The following is a 23,233-nucleotide window of genomic DNA, read 5'->3' as shown; positions in this document are numbered from 1 at the left end:
CAATGACCAACAGTTGAATTAACTAAGGTGCCCAAGAACAGATGAATGAATAAAGAAAATATGTTACATGTATGCTATTACACAGACCTAAAAAGTAAAACCAGGAAAATGGATAGAATATATAGAACATAATGTTGAATATTGTAAGACAAGCTCAAAAGTTAAATATTGTATTTTTTGCTCATTTGTGGAAGTTGGACATTATCGGCACTAATTCACATACACATATGTATATGTATATATACTTACATAAATTTACTTACATTCATATATATCTACATAGAATATTATTCTAACTACAAAACTCTGTAGTATAATGAGGGGAAGAAGAGAGAGAAAAGTAAGATGGGAGGTGAACAATTTCAAAATAGAACAAAACAATATACAAAAACGTAAATAAGAGCTGTTGATCAATGTGAGATTAGGCCAGGGGGAGAGAAAGCAATAGAGGTTATTGTGAGAAAAATATAAAATAGGCGTATCTGAAACGCCATGGTGAAACCTGTTGGACAAATTAATAGATGTTAAAAAAAAAGAACAGAAAAGTAAATTAGGCTCTATTGGAAGGAAGAGCCAGCCCAGAGGGGGAGAGCTAAAAGAGAGCGACTAAGGATGCATATAATTTAAGTAGTTTATTTGCATGTTCTATGAAAATAGGACAGTAAAACCTTTTGAAATTGTTTTAAGAATGCTGAGGACAGAGAATGAAAGAGGGATTGAAGTTGACAGGGACAAATTTTATACATGAATGATACAATGAAGCCCCCTGCCTTTGTACAACTAAAATGTCTGCTACTTAAAATTTGATAATAAAAGAAAAGAAAAAAACCCATGTCAGAACAAGGCAATATTGTTGCCAGATTTTCAATTCATCAAGTAGTTAACAAATATAAATAAAAATTATAAGGAAATTGTCAGAACCACTAAAATTTATATAATTACCAGAATTCACAAAAATTGATATAAAAGGAAATTGAGAATACAAATATTTATATTCTCTTAAAATAATTCTATTTTGAAAAGAATTTCATAAGGAAAACTCCAGAAATAGGGATTTTAGTAATCAATTCTATCACTAAGCAAAGGAATTAATAACATGAGTATTTAGAAAAATTCTTTTAGGGAAAAGTCCTTTTCACTAAAAATTGACAATATATCATCATAAAAAAGCACAAGTCAATACCACTGATGAATAGAGATACTAAATGCTAGTCAGAATAGAATTCAACAACTTATAAAAAGCAAGAATACACTAAATTAAGTTCGACTTACTCTTAAAAAATGAAAGGTTAATTTCTTGTTTAAAAATAACATAATTCACTTTATTGAAAAATAAAGAGGAAGAAAAATCATATGCTAATTTTTAGTAGATACAGGGAAAACATTTATTAAAATTTAACATTTATTTGTAATAAACTTCTCAGTATTCAAGGAGGAAGAAAGAAGCTTCTTTAATTCAAGCTGAAAATATATACAATGTAAATAGAAGACTTCATGGTCATATGATTAAAACTTCCTCTTTGAGAATTGACTACAACACAATTACTGTATATAGCCACTTTATAAATCACTGTATTGACAGTATTACTTGTAAAGTAAAGCAGATTAAAAAATGAGAAAAACATGAAAAAAATGCCAGAATTCTTAGACATTCCACTTATGTTGAAGACTCAGTATTAAAGATGCTAATGATGACAAAATTAATTTCTCTATAGTCAAAGCAAATCCAATCATAGTAACAATTATGGGCTAGGGTCATTGCTAAGCACCTGCTTAGCAACCATAAGGCAAAACAATATTTGTGTGTGTGTATGTGTGTTTGTGAGTGTGCATGTGCATGTATATGCATATGTGTGTATGTAATTTGATAAGATGGTGCTAAAATTGATATGGAAATGGAAAGGGCCAAGGCAATCCAAACATGATTGTAAAAGAACAGAGAAGAAGGGCCTTACCTGAAATTGAGTTATTACAAAGCCATAGTAGTTAGAACCATGTGGAGTTCTGTGTGGATCAGACACAGGCCTATGGATCAGAAAGGCTAAATGCAGAGCCCAGAGGGCATCAGGCCTGATATGGAAATTGGATTCATGATTATAAGACAATATAGCACACTTGGAGATCCTAATTGTAGGAAGGAATGCCTACCAGGCCTCAGAGGTGTTAGAGACAATATATTCCACATGTTGGGGTAACTGTTTTAGCCAGGACACCAGACAACCCCCAGCTTTCAGATCTAAATGTGGCTACCACAGTAAAGGACACAGCCAGATTCAAACTACATTACAAACAGCCCTTCCAGGTGACTTAGACAGCTTGGTCTAGCATCACAATGTTATCAGAGGTGAGAAAGATGCATTTGGCATTTCTGAAACTCCCAATGGAAGAAACATCACATAGATGCCTAGGGTTCTACTGTAGCAGAGAATTATAACTTTTAATATTGTTGTGGATAGAGCCCAGGGTTTGTGTATGCCAGGTGAGTACTCTATCAATGAGCTAATTCCCTAGCCATTAAAAAAAAATCTTTGTCAGGCACTGGTGGCTCACGCCTCTAATCCTAGTTACTCAGGAGGCTGCGATCTGAGGCTGCGGGTCAAAGCCAGCCCAGGCAGGAAAGTCCATGAGACTCTTATCTCCAATAAACCACTCAGAAAACCAGAAGTGGGGCTGTGGCTCAAGTGGCAGAGCGCTAGCCTTGAGCTGAAGAGCTGAGGGACAGCACCCAGACCAACAGTTCAAGCTCCATGACCTACAAAGTGAACAAATCTTTGCCTGGCATTGGTGGCTTATGCCTGTAATCCTAGCTACTCAGGAGGGAGTATCTGACGATCATGGTTTGAAGCCAGCCTAGGGCAGGAAAGTCCATAAAACTCATCTCTAGTTAATTACAGAAAAAGCCAGAAAGCAAGCTGTGGTTTACATGGTAGAATGCCAGGCTTGAGCAAAAAAACTAAGGGACAGTGCTTAGGCCCTGAGTTCAGCCCCAGTACCAGGAGAGAGGGAGAGAGAGAGAGAGAGAGAGAGAGAGAGAGAGAGAGAGAGAGAGAGAGAGAGAGAGAGAGAGAGAGAGAGAGAGAGAGAGAGAGAGAGAGAGAGAGAGAGAGAGAGAGAGAAAGAGAGAGAGAGAGAGAGAGAGAGAGAGACAGACAGACAGACAGACAGACAGACAGACAGACAGACAGACAGACAGACAGAGGCAGAGAGAGAAGAATATCAAAAGTCATTTCACCATTTTATTCCAGTAGTTTCCTAATTTTTCATTGTTTTAGAACTCAAGATTTCCACTTAAAACCATTTCAGTTAAAAATATTAGACATTTGCACATCCAGCCCAGATGCCCTGCAATGGATGAATGGATCAAGAAAATGTGGTACATATATGTAATGTATTTATACTCATTTATTTGAAAGAATAATGTTATGTCATTTGCAGGGAAATGGATGGACCTAGAAAAAATCATTTTAAGTGAAGAAAGGCAGGCTTAGAAAGATAATTAGTGCATGTTTTCTCTTGATATGGAAGCTAGATCTAAAATACAAACATGCATGATAACTTATACATGGTTTTATGTATACACACAAACACAAAAACAAACTGACTAAAGGATGATGTACTAAAGAGAGGAGTCCAAAGGTGTAACTCCTCTGAACAACAGAAAGTGGAAACATGTTTTAGGGGGAGGGGAGACAAAGAGGAGGGCTCAGGAATGGAGGGAGGAAGGGTGAGCAAACACAGTTATTATATTCAATGTTCGTTATGTAATCATTAAACTATGTAACTTGAGGGTAGGTGAGGGTAGGGGGAAATGATGGGAAGGGGAGATATTGACCAAAATGTACTGGACTCAGAACCTGATATGGAGTTGTAACGTCTTTGGACAACTACTAGATCATAAAATAAAAAACAAACTGTAAGAGGAGATGCTGAAAAAAAGAGAAACAAAACTTACAAGTGGTGTTTGTAGTAACCATCTTGGGATGTTACTTTCCTTTTAGCCATATTATTATAATCGTGATCAGTGAACACTGGAGAGCTAAGGTAATTATGCTGTTGGAGCTCATCATGGATTCATGTTGGTTACAAATCTCCCCTGTTATTGTCACCCAGGAGATTATACATGTAATAAGAGTAGTTTGATCTTATCTACAACCACCTCTGGTTTGTCTCAGAAGGCAAAACTATCTTGTTTATCTTTGTGACAAGGAAAATGCTCTAATCACATCTTCCTCAGGGTGTGAAGAGACTGCATCCTCTCGCACAGCTTTATAAACATTTTCTCAGAAAATTTCCTTGTACAAGCTTTGAGAAGCTAGATTCTGTAATACAAAGCAAGAAAGTTAAGTCATTATATGATCTTTAAAATGCCATTCAGTATTTCATATTTTTATAATAAACCAGTACCTTGATATTTCATAAGCAGTAGTTTCATATTTAGTGCTTGCAACAAGTTTATTTCTTGGTCTAGACTTGAGCCACTGCCCAGTATGGCTCCATCAAATCAAAGGTCATTGAGCATTTGACTTGGAGTTCCTCTGACTTGAGTTGTTCTGTAAGTATAAAATACAAACAAGGTATATATAACAGTGAGTGCACAAACTACAAAATACTGTATTATCATGTGAAATAATATTTCTATATATTGGATTAATAGACAACATTTAAACTCAGTTATTTTTGACCTTCTTTAAAAATGACTACTAGAATAGCTTACATTTGTGGTTTTCATTGTAGTTCTGTGGGGCAGTACTGATCTAAAGTAATATGATCAGAACAATTGTCAGTGCATCTGGACATATGGGTTCCAGGAATAGTCTTTTAATTACAAATAGTGGTAGGAGTTGGTATTATAGTCTTAGGTTCAGGATGCACTAAATGTGTGTCAAGCCTTCACTGGAATCTACATAGGATTTGAGTTAGTATATAAGCTCTTGTAATTAACATTAATTTTACAGTTAATAAAATATAGTATTATACAAGCTATCTGCACACAAAGAATTCACATTGTTTGTATTTTATTTATTTATTTTAATTTGCTATTATTTTTATGTAGTTGTTAGGAGTGGTTTGGCATTTAAATTGTAATACTGTTGTTTCACCAAATTCTTACCAATTTTTTTTCTACCCTGGCATTTTTATTTAAATAGTAACTTGTAAAGTACAACACAATCAGTTCAGGGCTTTGGGTTTTTTTTTTGTTTGTTTGTTTGTTTGAACAAATGATCCCACCATCTTTCCTACAACATGCTCCTAAACAATCTGCTAGGTTTAACTGATTACATGATTTGAAATGGGGATGGTCTTTCACATTTGCTTCTTATAATTCCTAAGTGGTCAATGTTTAGTATTTTTACTTCTGGGTAAGAGAAAAAGCATTTTGGTCCATTAATTCACCTACTCGCTCCTGGAGGACATTAACCAACTCTGCTATTACAAAGACATGAGTGTCATCGATGTCTTGAATGATGAACTTCTTCCCCAGCGCATTAGACTCATCCAAGTACAGGAGGAACTGCTTCATGGCGGGATCGCATTCTATAAGCACTCCTTTCAAGACGTTGACCAACTTTTCCAGTCAGAAGCCCCAAGAATGTCCACTTTTCCCAGTCGCTCAGAGGTTCACCACGCACGCCTTCCAGCTGGTCCAGCGGTGCCCCGGCGTCACCGACAAAGTCAATTCTTACCAATTTTTATGATCACAGTTTGTATCTTTGCTCTTTCCTTCATGTCTTCATCTACTAAAATGTTAATGAGATTTATGGAAAGGGCAGAAGAGCAGGGCAGTCAGAGGACAGAACAAACCAACAACAAACATAGTATGCAGTTCTAACTCAACTGTAGTCCCAATACAATAACATAAATACCGACCATTTACCCATTCCAAGAATGAAAATTCTCTACACGTATCCCTTCTGCATTCTCTAGAGTCAATCATTGCTATTATTCTGCCCCCTAAACACATTCCAACACCTTTCATCATCCATTTGGCTATTGTTGCTTTGCAAAACCCCTTTTCATTTTTCTAGTACTGTTTCAGGCTTACGTCCCAAATCCAATTCCTTTTGTCCTACTATATATTCACCAAATGAAAACCAACTAATCTTTTTTCCCCTAAAAATGCAAATCTGTTTGAGTCCTCTATTTAAAGTTCTGCCCACACCCTAGTGGATAAGGTATGTAAAATACAATGTGCATAGAAAACATTCCAGCCAGCACTGGTATCTCATGCCAATAATCTTGCAGGCTGAAAGTAGGAGGATGACAGTTCAAGGTCATCCCTGTTAAATAAAATTTCCAAGATTTCATCTCAACAATCTCCAGCAAAAAGCAAGGCTTGGAGTAATGGCTCAAGTGATACAGTGTCAGCTTAGGAAGTGTGATGACCTGAGTTCAAATCATGGTAATGCAAAAGGAGAGTGGAAGGAAGAAAGGAAGAAAGGAAGAGGTAAGGAAAACAGGAAAGAAAAAGAAAACATTCCAGATTTTCCTTCTGCTTTCACCAGAATCTGCATCCACCATGTTGGACTACTCTGACATTCTTGGTACACAGGACCTTTAAACCTGTGCATACTGATATGTTTACCTGGGGTGCACTCTTTAACATAACTACTTTCCAAATTCCATTCTGAAGATGTTATTGACTGAATTGTGCTCTTTGAGTTTGTGTATTGAAGTCCTAAATCCCTAAACATGGGGCCATTAAGAAGAAATTAAGGTTAAATGAAATTGTGAGTATGTTACTCTGATTCTCAACCTCCTAGTCACCTGGTCTAGTATATTTTATAGAAGCTTGGGCTACCAACAGAAAGTTCTGCTGTCTTCAACCCCTTGAGAGCATGCTTTAATGTCTACAGCTAGGGGCTCCCCTTGTGCTTATAAACAATCCAGAATACTTTCATCAGAGCTCTTACCCTCATGCATCATTTCTATTTTCATCTGGAACTCCTTGGTAGTATGAAAAGCCTTATTTTGTATAATGTTGAAAGATGTACAGAGCAGAGACCATGTTTTGATGATGGTACATATAAGTATTTTGCAAAAGTCTTCCAAGGCAAATAGTGTTTAGGGGCATAAGTTGCAGGTCAGAGCCTCATAAACCAAATTCCAGCTTGAAGTCATCTGGACCAGGAGTAATGGAGATGCTGAAGCGGCCAGCTGGTGTCCACAGGGAAGTCCTGCTGGACCTGGCTTCCAGGGGGAGGCACCAGACACCATACTCAGTAAATGCTCTTTACAGGCACTTATGCCAAGGTGTCTTCCCTATCAAAGAGATTTGTTTCCTTGTCTTGAGGTCCCAGGACAGTGTCAAAGCAACTTGAGCCTTCAAAGTCATGCCAGGGGCTGTGCAGTTCAGAGGTCATTTCTGCACACCCTAGTACAGTATTTCTGCTTTCTTTTATACTTGTCCAATCCCAAACCACCAGCATGTCTTTTCTCATGCTTGACTGGAACTGTATCATTTATGCCTACTCACTGCTTAGTTTTGTGAGCAGAATTGATGCTTTGTGATTCCATGAGGGCCCAGGAAGCAGAGATATATGATTCTTCCTTACCTTTGACAATTATTCTTTCTACTTGTGGCCTCCCTATTTGCTAGTTTCCTAGAAATGTGATATAAATCAGACTTGGCAGGTTTCAAGGTTGTTCTGGAGAGTTTCCAGGGATAGCAGGAAAACATCCCAGGATGTCAGCTAAGAAATCTGTTGAAAGAGTTAAAGGTAAAATTCCATAAGGCCATTTGCAATTAAACATGGATGGTTCTGGGTTAGAATTCTGTCTACTAGTTCTTTGTTTTGTTACTAGACTTCTCGGAATTTCACAATATGTATGGAAATAATGATGCAAAGCTGTGGTGTTGCAAAGCTGAGACACAGTGAATAGACAATGCATGTGAACTCTTATTAATAATAATAGTTATACTGGGCCTTTGTTGGCTCAATGTCCTTGGATGGCATTTACCTCTATTGGAAGGAAGAATTAAAGTGGTTCAGGCCTATTGAAATTCTGGGGCAGAGAGGACCTTAAGAGACTTATTTTCACTGGGAAGAACATCTAAATCATTCATGATAGATAGTTTTGATTTTCTTTTTTAATATCTCAGGGAATAGAAACGTCAACACTTCCCAAGGAACTTTATTCAGCATTTCATCATCTTAATGGCTGAGAAGTTCTTCTTTAGAGTCAGCAGCAATCTGTCTGGTTTTAATGGAGCTCATTTCCTCATATTCAGCCCTGAGGGGAAAAGAAAGAAAATCTGGGTGTCTCTCTGTAGAAACAAACCCTTTAGCTACCCCAGGGCCATCATGCCCAGGGCCATTGCTCCTTCTCTGTCCCCACACCCCTAGGCTAAATGACCACAGGGCCCTGAGCTGCTCCTGCTGACATCAGTCCCTACTACTTGTCATCTCTGATCCTTTTCTACGAAGCAGGTTTATTTCCTTCACATCTGGTTAAAAATCTGTGAGGAGGAGATGGGGAAAAACCAGTTGTTTAAGGATACAGGTGGACCTGTTGCAACAATGAGAAGTACAAGTTGTCATGTCCAAAACGAGCTTTACAAGGTCGGTGCGGGGGGAGGGGGGGAAGGGGGGGGAAGGAGAAGGATTGGGATTGGGGGGGAGGGGGGAGGCTGGGAATGTATGTGAAGGGTAAACACAGGAGGAGGCTGCAATGGTTGGTAAGAAATGTACGCATTATCCTGCCCATGCAATTGTAACTCCTCTGTACAGTATGTTCACAAATAAAATAAAATTAAATTATAAAAAAAAAAAAATCTGTCCCTGTCCTCCTAGTGGAGACAAACTATTACAAGAGAGGGATGCCTTCTCGAATCTGCCAAAAAAAAGAAAAACAAAAATAAATTTTAAAAACCCAATTTGTTTTGATGATAGCAATTCCTAGGGCTTATCCTTAGGAAAAAGTTTTCTACAGTAAACAGGGAATTTTGAAAAGGGCTTTAGTGCTTTTGTGATGAATCATGATAAATGCCGGATGGCAGTTAAAAACCCGAGGCATGGAAGATGGCATTTTGGAACCAAAACTCTTTAGCTTACTAAATAAACAACCTGTAACTTACTTCATGTCTCCAAGCTTCAGTTTTTTCCTCTCTCTCTCTTCCACCTTCCTTCCCTCACTCTTTCTTTCTGTTTCTTTCTCTCCATATGTATGCATATATATAATGTATATGTTTACACATTGGCTAGCACCAGTGGCTCATGACTATAACTCTAGTTACTCAGATCTGGGGAACTGTAGTTTGAAGCCAGCCTAAGCAGAAGAGTTCATGAAATTTCACCTCCAAAATAACCATCAACAAGCTGGGCTAGAGGCATGGTTCAGGTGGTATAGCACCAATCATGAGCAAGAAAGCTAAGTGAGAGTGCCAGCCCCCAACTTCAAGCCCTGATATTGGAAAAGAAAAAGAAAAAAATCTGAACTCTAAAAACAGTCTAACTTAGTCAGGTTACTGAGTCAACCCATATTTCGCAGTCATCAGTACATTATTGCCTTCTGCTCCTGTTGTTCAATACTGAATGACATTCCTTCAGGGTGGACACCATGGTGACCAGCCTCAAGACAGGGCACTGGAGGACACAGTGAGATGAAGTGCCCAGGGGAATTATGCATGTGTGGTTAACTGTGAAAATTGTGCGGAAGCTCTGCCCCAGCCTGCTGCTCAGAACCACAGTAGCCTGGTGTCCTTTCCCTTGGCATCTCAACACAAAGACCAGTGCTTCACACAGCATCCCAATGCCTCTGCAGGTCGTGCTTGACTTCCTCTGAGCCACTGCCTGTACTCTCACAGCTGGCTTCTCTCTGCCTGAAGCCCCACGAGCTGCATTCCTTTGTCCTGGGATAGCACATCAGCCCCAGCCAGGGCAAACCAATCAAATGATCCTACTCTCAAGGGTTGAGCTATACCTCTGGAAATGTCTCAAGTTACACCCCATCTGAGGTTGGGCTTCCTTTGCTGTCTCCCTAAACCTCAGGAAACCATGGAGAGTGTGTTTAGATCCTCACATCACTCTGTATTAGAGTTTAGTGATTATTTCTTATTCCTTTTAGGAGTACTTTGGTTTGGACTTGGGGCCTTGTGCTCACTAGACAGGCTGTGTACCACTTGAACCATGCTCCCAGTCCTTTTTGCTTTAGTTTGTTTTTAGATAGTTTATTCTATGGCTTGGGCTAGCCTCAGACTTTTATCCTTCTACCTTCACCTTCTGAGTATCTGGGATTATAGGTATGTGTCACCATGCCTTCCTCTTCATAATTCTTTATTTAAAGCTCTCCAGGTCATGTTATTGTGTGGTTTGTCCTAATTAGATCAGCATGATCTCTAGCTAGAAGGCATCATGGACCAAAGACCTGCACCATCTGTTGTATGGACACATCTCAGCACTCACCAACACAGCATGCATCCCATAGCTGTAGCCAGCCTCTGAGGATGCAGCGCTCTGAGGATGCTCTATGCAGCTGCCTTTGATGGGCAGCTTTGGCTAAGCACATCTCATTGCCTTTCGAGATGTGTGTTAGTGCTTCATGCTTGGAATCCTAGCTGCTCAGTAGGCTGAAATCCAAGGATTGCAGCTCAAAGTCAGCCCAGGTAGAAAAGTCCAAGAGATTTTAATTAACTAGCAAAAATCTGTACTGGAGGTACCACTCAAATGGTACAGTACAGAACCAGCCATGAGTAAAACATTGTGAGAGTATGAGGTCCTAAGTTTGAACCTTGGTACTGGAGTGTACACACACACACACACACACACACACACACACACACACACACACACACACACACACACACACACAAATAGTATTGTATTCTAAGACTATTCCCATCTTATTTACTTACTTCTCTCATTATCTTTTCCATAGTAGTGTGATCTCTCCTTGCTTTGAATTTCTCATAAATTAAATTCTATCTTGGTGTGTACTTCCTAGAGCAATAGGAACGGACTGACTTAATGCAGGTAGAGCACCTCATAGGTGTTTGGTGAGTGCTGGATCAGAAAACACTGAGAATAACAAAAATTAGCCAAAGACTGGCCAATGCTAAATAGTATTTCATTTCTTTTTCTAGTAAAGATGTAATAAATTCTCCTAGTGGTCTTGGTGACCCAGCTCTTCTCTACTTTTGACTTGAGATCTCATGAGTAACTGTAGAAAGTGCTGAAAAGGCCACATTCTAAGAGAAGAAGAAATGTCCAGCACTTTGTTCCCACACCTCAGAACAGTTGTGTCTGGAAATATTTTTGCATAATAAGTTCAGTGATTCCTAGGCCTAAAACCCAGGATGAATCATACTTTTGGGGTTTCCCAAAAGAAATATGATATATGATATGAATTTATATAAGACTCCATCTACTCAAAGTAACTTTCATAAGCTTTAGGGGACAAACTTGCCAGGATCTAGAGGCTCCTATGGTTCCTTTCTCGTCCATCTATGAGTAATGAAGTTGGTGTACTTAAAGAGTACTGTCCTAGAAGTGTTTTGTCACTGGGCTTGTACCTGTGAGTTGATACTGGTATGTAGTATTAACAAATAGTCGGAAGTGGTGCTGTAGCTCAAGTGGTAGAGCGCTTGCCTTGAGCTGAAGAGCTGAGGGACAGCGCCCAGGCCCAGAGTTCAAGCCCCACGACTGACAAAAAAAAAAAAACCAAAACAAAACAAAAAACAAATAGTCACAGATTTCTGGGGGTGTTGATGTGAATGCACCTGCCATGTAGGGTTTTGTTTGCTTGTTTTCTGTGCTAGTCCTAGGTCTTGAACTCAGGGCCTCAGTGTTGTCATTGAACTTTTGTGCTCAAGGCTAGCAGACTACCACTTGAACCACAGCTCCATTTCCAGCCTTTTTCCGCATTTAATTGGAGATGAGAGTCCCACAGACTTTCCTGCTTAGTATGGCTTTGAACTGTGATCTTCAGAGCTCAGCCTCCTGAGTAGCTGGGAATGCAGGCATGAGTCACTAGTGCCCAGCAGCCTTCCCCTCCCCCCTCCCCCGCTTCTGACTACTATCAATGTAGAACAAACGTACACTATGTGATTGTGCCTCTGATGGATGGCATTTATAAAACTTTTTTGTTGTTGTTGGTTGTAGGGCTTGAATTTGGGGCCTGGGCACTGTCCCTGCCCTTTAGCTCAAGGCTAGAGCTCTACCACATTGAGGCACAGCCTTACTTCCAGTTTTCTGATGGTTAATTGGGGATAAGAGTCTTATGGACTTTCCTGTTCAGGCTGGCTTTGAACTGCAATTCTCAGATCTCACCCTCCTGAATAGCTAGGATTACAGGCATGAGCCACCAATGCCTGGCTTTTCTAAAACTTTTAATTTGTCTATCTCTTTTATACCTGACAGTAAACAGTGCAACAAATACAAAATGTCCCAATTAGCAATTTGGAATTATTTGTTTGTATCTCTATGCTCATTAATACTTCACTGTGACAATGGAAGAAGTGGGTAATGATGTGGTGAGACCTAACCTTTGCATGCTAACTCAGTTCATTTCAGGAGAGCCTTCCAATTTTATGCCTCTGACTCAGTTCTAGAAGAGGTAACATAACTGATCCACCACTTGGCTCCTGTGGTCTTCATATGGCATGCTGATAGGAAGTGGCATTCCTCTGTTATTATAACTGATGGGGAAAATGTCTATGTTGTTCACAGCAGTTTTGGTATTTGCTAAAAAAATTGTTAGTATGGTTACAATTAAGAAGTACCAATAATAGGATCTTTCTTCAGAGACAGAAAACTGTCTGCTGACCTGGGCACACCTTGTACCTGTGATGGAAAAGTTTGTCCAAACTCAGAAGAGGAAAAACAGTAGATAAAAAATCTGAAACATTTGGTTTCATCCTGTTTCGTATGAGTGGGATACATGACTCTGGTTTATCATTTCCAAGACTTCTCCTCCTTTGCTTCTAAAATATTCTTCAAAGACTCAAATCACAGAGGTTGAGCAATAGTTCTCTCAACTCCATTCTGACATAATTTATTATATTCTCTACCTTATGATACTCAATATCCATTGCTTTGTGGGGTTGGTGTATGTGCTATGACATGCTTTGTATAAGTGGTGCTTGTTTTCTTTTCTTTTCCTTTCTTTGTAATGCTGAAGATTAAGCCTAGGGCTTTACACATGATGTAGGCAAATGCTCTACCATAATACATCCCCCAGCCCACTGATTGCAATTTCTCCTTAAGGAACTGATTGCAAGAGATATTGCTACAAGGAAACAAGTAATAGTTCTATAAGGTTTGATTCTCCATGGAGGCCAGCTGAGTGCACTTGGGGTCTTCCAGATCAATTTAGAGGTAGAGCCAGAGAATTTGGCTAGATATCATGACTGATTCATTCAGACCCTAACAGGTTGTGATTGGATATGTGTGTGTGTGTGTGTGTGTGTGTGTTCTTTAATATTTATTCTTGATTAAAAGAATGACAATTTAATCTTAGGAAGGAAGGTAAACTGAATGAAGTGTGTTGTTAGAATAATTTATTCTTTCCTTTATATTCTTGTAGCAGAAGAGCTGAATTTGGTATTCACGAATATTTCTACACTTGTATGCTCAGCCACACATGCTATTAACATAAATACTTGTTTTCACTCAATCCCTGGAAATAGTAGCTGTGATTAATATGCTCATCCATATGCCTATTTTTATACCCTTTACAGGCAAAATATGATTTCTTAAAGAATTAAACCTGGATTCAAATTCATTTGGTAACCACACTAACAAGTGGCATTTTTAAAGGATATAGGTGACAAAGGTTGTGCTAAACAGAAATGGCAGCTAAGAAATTGATTTCTGTGACAAAGAGAAGCCTTTTGTCTTCTCATTTGCAATGAACTAGAAAGAGAATACTAAAATATGCAGCATAATCAGACTGTCTTGTCTTTGGCTGGAAGCCAAAAACTACAGTTTCATGTTATCACAGGAATTCTCCTCGAGTCCTCCACTCCCTCTCCACTCACCCTGACCTGAGTCCACCCCATGGTGAGCCTCTTTTCTTGGCAAGGCCTCTGGTATCTTCAGGGACACCCCTTTCTGTGTCTTATATAACCAGCAGAGATCTACAGATGTTTCTAAGACACTAAAAGAGCTGGAAACTCAAACTCTCCTTCATCAGCCTTGCTCACAGAGAGCTCAGGGGATTCTTAAATATCTCTCAAAAATCCCACAAATGGACTCCTGCTGAAACATAGTTCAGATGAGCAAACCACATTAAAAAAATCAAATTAATAAAGTCAACCAATGGTATATTCCTGATCATATTCTTTTACGATTTCCTTTATACTTTGTTAAATCTTGTATGCCAGTTTGTTGTATATGTATATATATATTTATATATATTTATATATATATATATATGTGTGTGTGTGTATATATAATTTATCACCCATCTCTAGTCTATTATAAAAGATTTGTGGGTGCCAATGGCTCATGCTGGGTGCCAATGGCTCATGCCTGTAATCTTAGATACTAAGGAGGCTAAGATCTGAGGATTGCAGTTTAAAGCCAGCCTAGGCAGAAAAGTCCTCTTGAGACTTATCTCCAATTAGCCAGCCAAAAACCACAAGTGGCATTGTGGCTTAAGTGGTAGAGCATTGACCTTGAGCACAAAGAGACTCAGGGACAGCACCTAGGTCTTGAATTCAACCCCACAACTGGAAAAAAAATGATTTGTGCTCCTAAAGGTAAGAATTAAAGGGAAAAAATTTCAGATTGGTAGTCTAAAATTTTCAATGTGGATTGGTAGTCTATTACAAACAGAAAGTGTATTTGGGGCAGATCCTATTTATTGTGAGAATAGCATGTGATTTATTGCTACCTAGATTGGGAGAGGAGAGGCTAGAAGGGATGTGAGACCATGAGGGGGAATGGAAACTGGAAACATGGATACAGCTGCACATGGGGAAATTCCAATGTGGTGTGTGAAGCTCAGTGTCATTCAAAAGTTTTATCAGGGGCTTAGACTAAGCATTGCCCGCTGTTCTAGAGGAAGTCCTTAGCATATAGGGTCTTCATTTTATAACAGTTGTCATAGTTTTCATTAATGTCCCATGTCAATGGAAACTAAAGACAGAACTCTGGTTTGCTTGTTGCTAAATCCTAACAAATAACAGGTGTCTCTACACAATAGGTATTCAATCTTTTTGAAAAATGACATTAATCTTAAATCAGTTGTCCAAAGGGCAGTGATGAATAAGAGAGGAAAGCAGAAGGTTGGAGAAGAGGCAGGTTTTGAGTCCATGGCAGAGCATTATAGTGAGTGGACCTAGCCAAGGCACACACAGAAGACTCTACTCTGGGAATACATAGATACCACATTTGTGGTAGTATAAGGATGTAAGGGGAGACCAATTTTACAGGTACAATTCAACCAGGCCAGTCCTAGGAAAGAATAGGGCTATAGAAATGAAGATCCTTATTCTGCTTGATTCTCTACTCGCAATGAAAAAAATTATATTTAGGTAGATACTACCACACTAATGATCAATGATTGGCACATGTTATGGCATGATTCCTTGGTTCTGAATCATGGTTCAATCATATAATGACTATAAGTAAATCAATTACTGGTCATAGTATCAAGTTGTATTTGGAAAAAAATGTTTCTTGCCAAGGAAAACAATAGCTAAGCTTATGAATTTTAGCTAATAGGTATACGCCTATTAATCCCAGCATTTGGGAGCCTGAGACAAGAAGATTGTGAGTTCAACACCAGCCTAGGTTGTACATAGCAAAAACAAACTCAAAAGCAAACAAAAATAACCAGTCAGCCCAAACAGAGTAAACAACTGTCTATTATCAACACTAAGTTAATTTTTTTAAAGTTACATGATAGAAAAGTACTTTACAACATTAACTACAACTAACTCAACAACTTTTAGAGCCCCCAAAGGGATTCATTTTTGAAAGGTTTATTTGAGAAAGATACTTGTATCCTTTCATTCCTTTCTATCTCATTGTCAAGTACAAGACCAACATCTGGAAAGTATGTTCATAGCCTAGTAGAAAGGTACAGAAGTAACATGAAGAAAATCTCATATAACCCAAAGCCCAAGGAATAGCCCTACAGAGCCAAGGTACCATGGGCTTGAAGACCATCCTCTCCTGCCTTGACAGGTACCATCCATCTTTGCCATTTACTCAGAAAGGAGTTGAGAAGAGCCCCATTGCAGAGAAAGAGAGTGCCAGATGGATTCCATTTCTGCCCTGCTTGGGAATCTCAGGGATCTATTCTCAGCAACTTCTACTAACCATCTCAAGCCTTTGTCCCTGCAAGACAGGGTGAGACAACAACTCAAGAGGAGAACAGACAAATTAACTCTGAATCTTCATTTGTTATCCATCAAAATGACACTTTTCATGACTTTGCCCTAAAATGCCAAATTAGGCTACCAGGCCAGAATATTTGTAGATAAGATGCAGTTTAGGACTAACCAGGCTAGAACTAGTGGGGTTCAACATGGCTGTACAAATGACCAAGAAAGAGAAAGGGGGAACTGTTACCAAAAAAAAATGGAATTAAACCTGCTAGGTTCCTTTGGTGTTAGTTTCTTAAAACAATTTAATTTTGGAGGTCACACAGCTGCGCAATACATTATTAACTTTCCACTAACTTTGATAACACCTACCATGTGTGGGTTATGATGATCTTAGTTTCTTAGGTTACTTTGCAGACATCTAAACGCCATTTTTGCTGAACAAATTCTTTATATAAGCCTCCAGATATCTGACCGATGACTCAAATGGGATAAAAGTCTTGGCATCTCTTTGCATAGCTGCCTTTCCTCTTTGCTGCCTCAGTCTTTGAGATGCCACTCAGCTCTGCATGTAGGCATGGAGATCATTTGAGAAAAGATTTTCTCCAAGGCTATAACACAAGATTAACTTGGCTTATTGCTCTTGGAGCAGATAATGTGTTTCTCCCACATTGCCTGTGTATTTTCACCAATTTAAACAGCTTATCATAAGATCCAAACCAAACTATGAGACCAACATGTTTTTGCAAAATGATGACATCAGTAGCAGGAGGAACTTGATGGTTCTAACTCAGATACTGAAGTCAGTAAGACATATCCTGAGGTCAGGGCCTATATAGAATGGGATGATTCCAGCTATGATTCAACCGTTCCTGTGTGAAGTTCACTGCCCATGAGACCAGCAGGTACAAGGCCACAAAGACTGCACAAAAAAGTGAAACATGTCTTCTAAATCTGGAGCAGCCTGGCCTTTATGAAATCCTTTCTGTTCCTAATTAGGAAGCTTTACCTGTCTTGTTCCCAATGCATAGCTTGAATCTCATTTCCACTGTTCTCACACTATGAGATAATACTGTCTAGCTTCAGCTGTATTTCTTCCTCACCTTTAGACTCCAGAGGCCCCCAGCTCACAAATCTCACTTTGGGGTCCTTGTATTTCTCAGTCCAGGATTTTTGAGTTAGAATTACTCCTGAAGTGATTCTGTTTTCTGTTAAAAGTCATGTTGTCATGGTTAGCAACTCTGCACTCTCTGGAAAACCACTTTTAGTACTTTTTCTCTTCTTTTGGTCAGTTGTGAGGCTTCAATTGAGGTCCTGGGTGCTGTAACTGAGCTGTTTTGCTCAAGGGTAGCACTCTACCATTTGATCCACAGTTCTACTTCCAGTTTTCTAGTTGTTAATTGGAGATGAGAGTCTCCTGGACTTTCTTATCTGGGCTGGCTTTGAACCGCAACCCTCAGACCTCAGCCTCCTGAGTAGCTTACAGGTGAGAGCCTCCAGGACCCAACTTTTTTAAAAAAATGTACTTGTGATTGACCTTAAAGTGGTCTACCACTTTAGATATGTCCCACAGTCTTTTTGTTTTTGTTTTTTGAGAGCAGGTCTCAGTACTTTTGACTAGTCTAGCTTCAAGGATGAGATCCATCACTGTTCCTACATTTTTTTTCAATGAACCAGAAGCTTTTATCCAAGTCTCCACTCCAATACTATGGTCTTCATGTCTAGTGAGTGCAGTGCCTTAACCTTCCTTAGCTCAGATGTCATCTCTGCAGAAATGCATGCCAGTAGCTCACAGCATTTTTAACTCATTCTAGAGTAAATTGTGAAACATATTTGGAAATTCAGGGTTTAAATCAATAAAATATGGTTATTCCAAGGTTAGGTTAACACATCTGTCTATCATGTGTTCATTCTTCCATTTTACATTCTTTGGACCTCATCAAAATCCTCACCCTGACAGCTGAGGCAACAGTAGATTCTGAGACCACATGATCCCAAAAAAAGATGTTTTTCCTAAATTCAAAAATGCTGTCTGCTAAAGAATACATCTAATATGTTCTGAAGGAAACAGCTGCCTTTGAGGTAAGCCTTTTGCATTGATCTTTCTTTGTTTGCAACAAGCCTATATACACAATTCCCTGGCTTTGTGCATGTCTCTCCTCCAAACGGGTATTTAAGAATGATGTAGATTCTCAAAACTCTAAATACAAGGTAAGTTTTTGAGTCTCCTAACACCCATCACATGTATCTTTTATTTAACAGACCAAGGAAAGACACTGAAACAACAAAGGACTTGTCGTCATCGCTTCGTTCCAGATGGATTCCAAAATATTTGCCAGGAACACTGCCTTCTCATGAGTTAGAATAGAAATGCACAGAGAACCACAATTTTCCCACTACAAACTATTTTCTATAATTACCAACGGAAATAACAGAAACGCTGGGAAAACACATATTCATCAAAACAGCAGAATCTTTTCCTTTGTGAGCTGTAATTAGTTCCTATGCCAATTTCCATGCTCTGAATTGCATGCTAGATGATAGACATTTTTTTGTATGTGTGAGAGAAAAAAAATGAATGTATTAGGTCATAAGCACATCCTGATGAAATTACAAATTAGTTGCATTGGAAAATGTATCAGTAAATAAAATGTTTCTGAGACAGATGTCTGTGTTTTTCCGAGAGCTTGGTTTGTAAACACTGGTTTCCTCTTTTCAGGTAACTTTTTTGTGCTTGTGAGACCCCATGATGCCACAAGGAAGAATAAGTAGATCTTTTCTCATTCCAGGGGGTAAAACAAAAGGAATGATTTCACTGCAGTAGCAATGCCAGCAAGCTAATCTATAATTAATATGGAAAGGTTTGCTCCCGTTTTAAGATTATTGAGTACTATTCTAGAAGATTAGAAAGTAACACAATAAAATTCCTTTTGAGGACAAAAAGGCGAACTGTTAGGCAGATATGGATAGAAGATGGTGGACGTATCACCAGGCAGACATAGGTGTTTCTTGTTCCCATAGTGCCTTGGGCTCATACTCAGAATGATGCTTTTTCCCCCCCCATGTTTCAGATTCTTGCTCAAAATCCTACAACAGTAGTAAGGGAATACTTTGTGAATAATTGGGCATGTCTCATCTAACCCACTTACAAACACATGCACTATCAGGCATGACCATTCGCAATTACTTCCATGCTCGTGCCCAGTAGCAGAGAATAACAAGGGATCAAAGTCAGCACATGGACCCTTGCTGACCAATAACAACCTGTGGTAGGAAGAGAATTAATACTAATAAAAGAAGAATTAATAGAAGATACTTCCTGGGGACTTCACTGGACTCCTAGCTCCGGCACTGCTCTCTAGGGAGAGTCTGTATTATACTTTTGCTTTCAATAAATTTGCTGCTTTACTATAATTTACTACTCCTCTGCCTTTTAATTCTTTACCTTGTAGAGAAATAAACCCATACCATTAGATAGCATCTTTCTTGTCTAGCTTAGAAGTTTCTTGTGAACAACAAAAATGATTAAGGTCCTGTCTGAGGGCACACTGGTGACCATTGATACTCTGTGAGAATGTACGTTGGTGCTGGTAAAAATCCAGGTGCCAGTTGCCCACACCTGTAACCCTAGCTATTAAGGAGGATGAGATCTGAGGATCTTGGTTCAAAGCCAGCCTAGGAATGAAAGTCCATGAGACTTATCTCCAATTGGCCACCAGAAAACTGAAAGTGGCACTGTGGTTCAAAGTGGTAGAGTGCTTATGTGCAAAAGCTCAAGGATAGTATCCAGACCCTGAGTTCAAGCCCTATGACTGACAAAAACAAAACAAAACAAAACACCCATAAAAACCAGAAACTTTGTATATATGCTATTAATGCTACAATATTAATAGTAAGTGCAAAAAATTTTAAACCTCAAGTAAAGAAAATCAACCTATACTGGATTTCAAGATTGGCCCTATATCTATTTTTTTATTTACTTAAAAAATAGTACATGTTGGGCTGGGAAGGTGGCTCAGTGGTAGAGTGCTTGTCTCACATGCATGAGGCCCTGGGTTCAATTCCTTAGGACCACATAAAAACAGAAAAAAAAATAGTAGATGTAAAATGATTTGAAGTCCAAAAAAATTAAAAGGTCCTATCACGAAACCCAAGTCTTCTTCAATGTTCCCCAGCCACTGAGCTGCCAGCCATAACCAGAGAGCTTCCTTCAGCTCTTCCAGAGGCTTCTTACACAAAGGCCTATGCACATAGCATTCATGTGTTCACAAATGGCTCATGAATGAGACTATCTGAAGGATAAATTCTTCTAAGCAACAATTCCCAACTTCCTGGCATCTTGAAACATTGCAGATGACTTAAACATATTGATGCCTGTATCTCACTCCAGAGATTCACATTATCATCTGGCATAGGAAATCCTCAATTGATGCTAAGGGTTGAAAACCATGGCTATAGAGAACCTTATCTCATGATTTCCTGCCCCTGCCCAATCTCACCCACCAGAGAGGTGCCATGCTGAGTTTGTGTCTGCTTGAGAAATGAAAACTCAAGTGTTATGATAATTCTTTTTTTAATTTTTATTTATTTTTATTGTGAAAATACTGAAGTGTTATGATAATTCTAACTACCTTTCTCTTATTACAAGTGATGTTGAACATATGCACATATGTTTAAGAGCATTTTAGGAGGGAAAAGAGTGGAGGAGAGGGGTAAGGGTGGGCGTAGGGCAGAGATGATTGAACTCAGGGCCTTGAGTAGACCACAGAACTCTACTGTTGAGCCTTACCTCTAGCCCTTCCCTCTTTCTTGAACCCTCCCTCCTTTCCTCCCCTCCCCTTCCCTTCCCTCCCCTCTTCTCCTTGATTCCCCTCCCTTCTCCTCCCCTCTCATTTCCTCTCCTCTCCTCTCCTCTCCTCATTTCTCTTATTCTCTTTTCCTTCCTCTCTGTCTTTATCTCTGTCTGTCTGTCTCTCTGTCTTTTCTTGCTGTGAGTCTTGCCTTCTACTCAGGAAATCCTTTAGGCTTCCTTTAATAGCTAGGATGGCAGGAACATGGCACCATACCCTCATCTACAATTGAAATGGAATCTTGAGGTGTTTTCTGCCCTGGGTGGCCTCAACTCATGATCCTCAGAATCTCAATCTCCAAAGCAGTTAGGATTACAGGTGTACATCATAGATGGCCAGCTTTGTTTAGGAGCATTTATTTTTGTTTTTATGGTAAGTTGCTTGTCCTTTCTTTTGCACAATATTTCTTTTGTGATTGTTTTTTCACTTTATAAATAACCTGATTGTGAAATGAAGTTTAGTTTGCTTTTGAGTTTGTGTCAATCTGATAAAGATTCTTCCCATACTGTAGCTATTTTTGCAACAGAATGATAATTTATTCGAAAATTTCAGTAGCTTCATTTTTTACATTTGAAACTGACATAAACTGTATGCTGTACTAATTCTATCATTATTTTTCCAGATGTGCAAAAACCATAGACTAAATCATCCCCTTATTGATTTGAAATCACAACTAATCATATGTTAATTACCATACAAATTGGCATTTGATGCTCAACTTTCTATTGTGTTCGTTTAATTAGCCTACCCATGTTCCAATTGCGATAGTTTGAATGTCCCCCAATATGTGTTGATAGCTGGTCCCCAGTCTGTGGTGCTATTGGGAGGTGTGATTTCTTTAGTAGGTGGGGTGTGGTAGGAGGAAGTTAAGTCATTAAGGGCATGTTCTTGAAGGAGTTATTCAGATGACTGATTTATTTCTCCCTCTCTGATTCCTGGCTGCCTTGAGGTCCAGTGCACGGCTTTCCTTTGCCTTGTATTTCCCACTATGATATGCTGCTTTGTTACAGTTCTAAAACACAACATGGCAATTGACCATGGAACAGACTTCTAAAACTCTTGAATCAAAAATCAGTCCTCCTTCATTTTAAATAGGTTATCTGAGGCATTTTTTTTACAGTAACCCAAAGCTGACTTAAACTACAGAACTAATTTTAACTGTATTATAGTTTTGTAACATGTTGCAAAAAATAAAACAGCTCAAACATTGGAACATTTTAAAATAAGTCTTTTTTTTCTTTTTTTATTGAAAAGGTGATGAGCTGGGGGTTACATTTACACAGGTAAGGCAATAAATACATTTGTTTTTAATCATTGTTACCCCATGCCTCTTTATCTCCCGCTTACCCCTCCTTCTCCTACCCACAAGTTGTAATGTTCATATCCAACATAGTGTCAAGTAAGTATAAGTGTTGCTGTGGTTCATGCATTGTTCTGCTGTTTCTGTGATTCCCTTCCCCTTTCACATATTGCATTGTCTATTACGCAAAACACAAGGTACAAAATACTAAGAGAAATGAAGAAAGAAAAAAATAAAGAATAAAAAGAACTATATGAAAGGTCTAGTGAGAATCTCTTGTTTCCATAAGTTGTAGTTCATGTTAACAATAAAGCTTAATTAATAAATTACATCAGAATCTTATGTTTTTTTCAGAAATGTTCTGGTATTACTACTTGACATTTTTCATTATTAACTTGCAAATCTGTTTCAAAAGTTCCAATAATAATTGTGTCATACTTTCATGCAAGATTTTGCTGCATTTATGTATTAGAACTAAGTACATGATCTTTTCCATGACCTATGTCTAGGTCTTGTTAACTTTTTCTTTTAGTTCTTTTTATTTTCATAATCTGGACACTTCTAGCTTTCACACAACACTCAAAAGTTTCACAAACAAACCATGTTTCTCTAAATATTTCAATCAGCTGAAAGACTTGAAAGAGCGAGCATGAAGCTCTCCTCCTACCCCACATCTTCTCACAGCTTCATTACTGTTGTTTTTAAAATGTGGGGGTCATCTCAGTGAATTGCAATTTTCTATTTCCTAGCATGAGAGAAAATGGTCACAAAGTGTATGGTAGGACTTAGATATGGGGAAAAACAAAAGCTAAA

The 23,233-nt window shown here is 38.7% G+C and overlaps 1 pseudogene; it reads right to left on the bottom strand.

Annotated features, from left to right (window-relative positions):
* Nucleotides 1-5,241: 5,241 nt before the first annotated feature.
* LOC138806132 (general transcription factor IIH subunit 5 pseudogene) overlaps nt 5,242-23,233 on the bottom strand; it is an 83,767-nt pseudogene continuing 65,775 nt past the window's right edge.

The sequence above is a fragment of the Dipodomys merriami genome, unplaced genomic scaffold, assembly GCF_024711535.1.
Source record: "Dipodomys merriami isolate MVZ:Mamm:240054 unplaced genomic scaffold, mDipMer1.0.p SCAF_4, whole genome shotgun sequence".
Taxonomy (NCBI): Eukaryota; Metazoa; Chordata; class Mammalia; order Rodentia; family Heteromyidae; genus Dipodomys; species Dipodomys merriami.
This window is presented reverse-complemented; position numbering and strand designations above follow the sequence as displayed.